At 41.0% G+C, this 6,725-nt stretch overlaps 1 long non-coding RNA gene across 1 annotated transcript; it reads left to right on the forward strand.

Moving 5' to 3' along the window:
• The first annotated feature begins 3,713 nt into the window (after positions 1–3,713).
• LOC125291742 lies at positions 3,714–5,024 on the forward strand. The gene is made up of 4 exons (XR_007193041.1): positions 3,714–3,759; positions 3,929–3,999; positions 4,230–4,286; positions 4,821–5,024. It is a non-coding gene; the product is annotated as an uncharacterized LOC125291742 (long non-coding RNA).
• Positions 5,025–6,725: the final 1,701 nt, after the last annotated feature.

A 6,725-nucleotide genomic window follows, 5' to 3' on the forward strand; every position in this document is an offset into this window, starting at 1 on the left:
TTTTTTTTTTTTTTTATTGTTGTAGGCTAATGTTGAATGATTTCACAAATAAAGCTGTGAAAAATTGTACGCACAGTGCATACAGGATTACGCCTGCCGGCACCACTGAGCCCATGGACAGGATGCATCTCTAGCACTGCACCGCACGCAACTGTTTGTAGGAGCCGTTACTCTGCAGCATTAATCTCACAAATGAGAAGCATGCTAATATCTGTACAGCTGAGCTTTCCCAAAATGCAACTGACCATGTGCAACTGCTCCTGCTGAATTTAAAGGTGAACTATGCAGGTTTTTTAGCTTAATATGTAGGGTTTTTTTAGGTCAATTTTCCTTAACTTAACAGCTTCAGAGTCATTGGAATGGTTATATGACTTTTTTCGGGTTGAATGATGGCCATCTTGCATCCCTCTAGCGCATGTGAGCGGAAAAACCACACTTGCAACTTTGGGCCGGCGGGCCGACGGCCTCAGTATCAGGAAGTATAACGAGTGTAATGAATTGCTTTACAGCATTTACTGTAAATACAAATACTCTTTAGGCACCGGCTAGAACAAGGTAGCGATGGAGTTTCTCAGACATTCGTCATGACAGAGCCAGTGAAAAAGAAGCAAAAACCAAGACAACAGCAAATAAATTGCCAATACTGCATAGTTTCTCTTTAACTATTAAACATATGAAGTGCTTGCACCTCAGTGGACATTCTGTTGGACACTCAGTGGACGTGTCTTTTTTCTTCAGATGTGGAAGAGTTCAGTCTTTGAGTTGAATCTCTTACAATACTCGGTGAGCACAATTGCAAGAGCCCACAGGAGTAAGGTTTCAACAGAGTTTATTTTTTGGAAGCACACAGGTTTAACTTAGGTAAAGCCTTTCAAATCACAGTCTTAACTCACAGAAGATCCGTCCAAGAGAGAAAAAAACAGGGAACGAAGTCTCGGTTCCAAACAGAAAAGTAAATCCAGAAAAGGGCCAGAAGTCCAAAAATCCAAGGCAAAAACAACAAGAAATCCTGAAGAACAGAAGGGTCTAAAACAGGGACCTAAGAAGGCCACACAGAATGAACCCCATGAACACCTGCCAGGGTTTCTCAGGGAAATTTCCAGGGGCTTGAGCATTCTGGCGGCATCTCCTGGCAGACTGAGGCGTGACAGAATCTGAAGAGGGTTCAGGCTTCATTAGTTGGGGAACCTGTATGTAAAAATGAGTAATTAGTAATAGTGATAAGTCAGTAAGACACAATGCTGTTTTGCTAAAACACAGAACACAAAACACCTTACCTCCTTATATACCACCTGGTAACCATTATTATTATCACAAAAATCACAATGTGACATATAACATATATAATGACAAGTGCAACGGCCCAAATCATATTCTGGAGAGTTGGTGGGTGATCTGTGAAAAACAAAGTTTACAGTTAAAGTCTTCTGCTTTTAATGGATTCAGTGATTGAGTGATGTTTCAGATTGCTGAAATTTACCTGTGTGTGCACCATCACTGGGCCTTGCTGCTTGCTTCATCTTCAAGATGTGGGCCTTGCTGCACAAATTATTGCCAAAAGCTTTGTAAGCATAATTCATATGGCACTCTCCATCCCACTCTGTTGCTAAGGAGTTGGCCTCATCAGTCTGAGCCGTCCATTTAAGAACATCGGGTTCAAAGGTCAGGAAGTCCTCATCATTCACTCCCCACTTATCAAAGGGAAATTTTCCTGAGCTGTTGATTATACAACCTCTACGTCTTTCAAGCATATCTGTAATGATTTAAAAATAATGTTTTTTTTATTGTTTCTATTCCATTTTGAGTAAATCAAAACAAACAATTATGAATAAAATGCTTAATTGCAAATGCAATGCAATGCAAATGGATAAAACTACTAATATAATGTATTATTCCCGTCTGCAGATTTCAATTTATTCATTTGTTTGTTCATTTATACGACCCACCTGCTGAAACAGTGATGGTCTCCTGTATCTTCTCAAACCAAGTGAACTGCTCATAACACTGACTTTTACACTGCTCATGTCTTTCCTCCAGTTCCTCTTGGGTGAATGCGTGTGTTACCCATTCCTGTCTTGGCTGGTCTCTCAGTGTTGGGCTGCTACAGGCAAATATCACGTGTCCATTGAACAGAGTTGTCTGCTGAAACTGCAGCTTGCCACCTGGGCCACGATGCACTGTGTACTGGATCTCAAGTGTGTCATCATCTGGAGGGAGTACAAGGAAAACACACATGAGAGTATAATGAGAGTATAATTTGGCAGATTCCAGAACAGGCCACGTTTTGACTTTGGGTAACTTAAAAAATATGTGTAACTAACCCATTCCTAGGCAGGGGCAAATCAGATGAATCAGTTCAGACCAATATCCATGTTTAGCATATGGATTATGGATTACATATATATCAATGTGTCCCACACAGCAAAGGTGTCTGTGGCGGACCCGCCCTCAAGCCGCCAGATCCGCCGGACAGTCAACCTCCGATTTGGCTATGGGCACAGAACACAATCAGACTCCGCTGGCGCCCTCAAACCGCGGGTCCGCTGGCGGACCCGCGGCGAATCGCATATCGAGCAGCGCCCTCTCAAGTCTGCTAACGGCTCTTTCCTCAGTTTTCTCGCTAATGGAGTGGAATACGGCAGCGTCTGAAGGCTCACTGTAAGTATGCTCCTATATGCTTTATTTTTTAAGTTACCTAGTCTATCCAGTGAAAATGTACTTCCATAACACAAGTTACTTACTTATCTAGCTTTGCTTGCTGATATAATCTAATTAGAAATTTGTTATAGCGTAGCGTTAATGGCCAGCTTGATGGCTGTAGCTTTTAGTGCTAGCTCATATTAGCTGCCAAGTTACACACCAGCTAGTTTCTAGGTTGCGCACGTTAATTTAGCTCACCTTTCACAGGGCTAAATCCTGTCTAACTTGAGCATTGTTAGCGTTTCATAACTTAACTCAAAATTGCGTTTAAAATGAGCTAAGCTAACTTCATGTGTTTGCCTGCAAACAACAAAAGTTAACTGCGTGAGCTAACATTAGCTTGTTGGCTACGATAATGTTAACAGGAAAACTGTTTTTTCTTATTGATCATGGACTTCGGGCGCTGTCCTTAAGAAAACTTAGGCTACTTTGGATAAACATCATTTCGTTCTGGTAGGGGCTGATTTCACATTGGTTAGCGTTACCTGTCTTGGATAACTTGAGCGTTAGCAGCTGATAAGCTAATTAGCGTTATAATGATATTCCCTGTCATAGCCCGATGTGAGTCGTGCATGCTCAGATGTGTTTGTTGGTTCCAAAATGGGCGTTTGACAATATTTATACTTAAAACAAACTGCTTCGGATTAGTGCCCTTATATTTTGTAAAGTTAGCGAGAAGTCGGCTAACTGGCCTACTATGGGCTCTGCTATGTGGCTGCACAAAATAAGCAGGGAAGGATTTTCGATCAGCCCGATATAAAAAGTCAGTTTTTGCAGGCGTTTCCTGGTTCCAAAACCGGCTTTTGCTAACTTTTATCTAATATAAGGCCACAAATCGAAGCTATTTGTTTTATGTGGACATACCCGTCCAACGAGTTCATTGAGTGATGAGGAATGTTTCTTGGAGTAAGATTTACGAGAAAGGGCAGTATTTAACTTGATGTAAATGCACATTCCTTAATGTGTTTTTTGCCTCTTATAACTGCTTTTTCACATCTTTACATGCTTCATTGTGGGCGGAGGTCTTTCTACCGGTCAAGTATCATTGCCTTGTCACAGGTCAGACAATTTTCAACGGAACTATGAGCTAAAATGATAAGCATCCCACTCTCTGGATCGATATAAAGCTCATTTTTAATGGAGTGTAAGATTGGTAATGTTACATATTTGGCAGTTTCTTTCTGATGATAAAGGTAATGTATGTTTATGTTCTACATCTGTGTTACAGGTCATTCACCAGTGGCTCCAGTCTGGTTTGGGGGTCTACCCTTTCTCATCCTGGCCTGCCAGCCAAGTAAAGTAAGCTATACAGTTTTGCATTTGATTTATTTGACTTTTGGTCCACACTTAAAAAAAAAAAAAAATAATAATAATAATAAAATGACCACATACTTTTGTAACTGCCTTTATCAGTTCAGGATGAATTGAATGTACAGTAAATCTCAACATACAAAAATATGCTTGTCTTCTGTAATAAAATCCACCTACTTCAAAAGCTCTCTAATGAAATGCACATATTTTTGTTTTAGAAGAGAAATAACTACAGACCTCTGCAACTGCTGATACCGGTTCAGGATGAATTGCAGGTAAATCTCAACATATAAAATGCTTTTGTCAGCTTTGATAAATACCTCATTTCTAATACCCCCAAATGCTGGACTGTGTAACTAACAAGTAGTTGTGTCTGGGAACTGCTTTTCTGATGCCTTTTTTGTATTTTAAGGGAACAGGTCTTTGCCAAAATGTGGTCAATTCCATAACTCCTCATCACACTTACAGGAAGGCTACGTAACTGAAGCATTCAGTTTGCAGAGCATCTGTTGCAACAATTGGCTTCCACTGTAGTCAATGGAACTGGTTACACCAGACGTGATGGCGTACAGTATGTTTAAAAACATTGGATTAGTCCTCTTAAACTATTTTTATGCTCTGCGAACCGAGTGCTTCACTTGCGGACTCGGTGTAGCCCAGGCCTTACAGGTGGTAGATTTTGTCACAGTTAGACAGAGCCGATAGCAGCCTGCTGGCGGCGGTGGCTTTATATTCTTGTAGCAGACATTCCGTTTAAAAGTAGGTAGTTATGTATAACAACTCATTTTGTTATGCTTCTATGATTACAGATGCTGTGAGAGAGTCAGTGGTTCAACCAGCCAACAAACAGGAAAAGCTCAAGTCGGAGTCTTAACTGTCAGCAACTCTACCCAAAAAAATAAGGCTACTGTTATTGCCCACTAAGAAAAACAGTGGTCTGGTATGAAGGTTATCTGTGTTTTGGAACATGTTCTTAATATTCATTAAATAATAAAAAAAAGTTTGACACTTTATGGTTGCATTTCATTTTACCTCTAATACCTGTTCAATGTATTTAGTGTCTACGATGACCTCTTTCATTGAGCATTGAGGTGCGGTGAGGAGCATTGAGACAAGTTTCCACAATTGGACAGTTAGCGATTGCATAAAGGATTTACAGTTTGTAACTGATGGATAACTTGTAGGCTATTGTAGTGTAGCAGAGCTGAATTGATGTAGCCTACTGCTAGTAAAACCCTATTTTCATACTTGCTGTTTCACAATGAAGGCATTTGGCTGTAAAATCACAATGTGCTTCACATGATAGATTTTGACTTCATGTCTTAAACTGAATGCATTAAGTCATTTGTATTATATTTGTCATATTGGTTGGTACAATACTTTACATTAAAACATATTTTTTGTAGTGCAGTCTAGGTGTTGGCCAGATAGGTTAAGCTATATATTTCTGTAGTAGGCCTAGTAGCTAGTTTTTGTCCATGAAATTAACTGCTTCATGAACGGATCCTAAACGTATCCGGGCCGGATGATTAACGGGTCCGAAATGATTCCTTGGCGGATGCCTCTCATTTGACCCGGGTCAAAAGCGGACCGGGAGCGGATCATGGCTCATTAGCGGATCAAAAAAAAAACCGGGCGGATGTATCCATTTATGCGGATCGCCAATGGGACCGCCAGCGGTGTCTGATCGGATCCGCGAGCCTGCATCCCGCGGAGTGCAAGTGGACACAGTTTCGGATCCGATTTCTGGATCCGTTCCGGAGTTCACCGTACCTCCGCGGCGGAAGCGTTTCGTAGTCCGTTTGCTGTCTGGGGTAGCATATGGATTATGGATTACATATTTAATATGTAGCAGGGAGGGCCAGAGTAAACACAAGGGAGCAGCCCCATTATGCTGCTGGTCCTACTAACAACACTGCTGCTTGCCGACCTCTGTTTTGCTACACTGTCCTGTTACAAATAACTCTGTGTCCAACATCTTAATTTGTGTGTGTCAGTGTTGTAGTAGAGACTCGTGACTTGACTTGGACTTGAGCACTGAATGACTCGAACTTGGACTCGGACTCGTGCATTCGCACTCGCGATGACTCGTCGAGGACTCGACTTTTTTTATCATAAGGCTATAATTGTAGTAGCCTATGTCATTAGGCTATAATTTGCTATATGATTTTAATATCTAAATTATTCGTAATACTAATTTTAGTTCAAGGGAATGTTAGGCTACGGCTGTGTCGCAAGTCACATCATGTTCACATGCAAAGCAAACAAACGTTAACTTTAACACCAATGACTGGAGACATGGCCGCCGCTATTTCAATGTAGTATTGCCAGGAAATATTAGTTCTCATACATGACATGACATTACCTAAGATTACACTCAGCCTAGGCTAAACATCACACACTGCTGCTGGATAGCTGATCATCGTGACTTGGTGAACAGTGTTTATCCTGACTGACGCGAGAAGCGAGGTTCCATTCATTCATTTTCATTTGGGGCGTTCCCTGCCGTGCTTCTGTCTAATTTGCAGCAGGCTGTTATCGGATGAAAGAAAAATAAACAAAAAGTTTTCCCGATCAAGATATAGCATACTTCTTAATTTTGGGGTCATAAAATATAGAAGCATAACATTAAATTGCCTAGTAGAGTGTCCGTAGAGTGTCAATGTACGCCTACGTCATCTGCGCAAGTGAAACTGACAAACTGAATCTCTCGT

The sequence above is a fragment of the Alosa alosa genome, chromosome 3, assembly GCF_017589495.1.
Source record: "Alosa alosa isolate M-15738 ecotype Scorff River chromosome 3, AALO_Geno_1.1, whole genome shotgun sequence".
Classification (NCBI taxonomy): Eukaryota; Metazoa; Chordata; class Actinopteri; order Clupeiformes; family Clupeidae; genus Alosa; species Alosa alosa.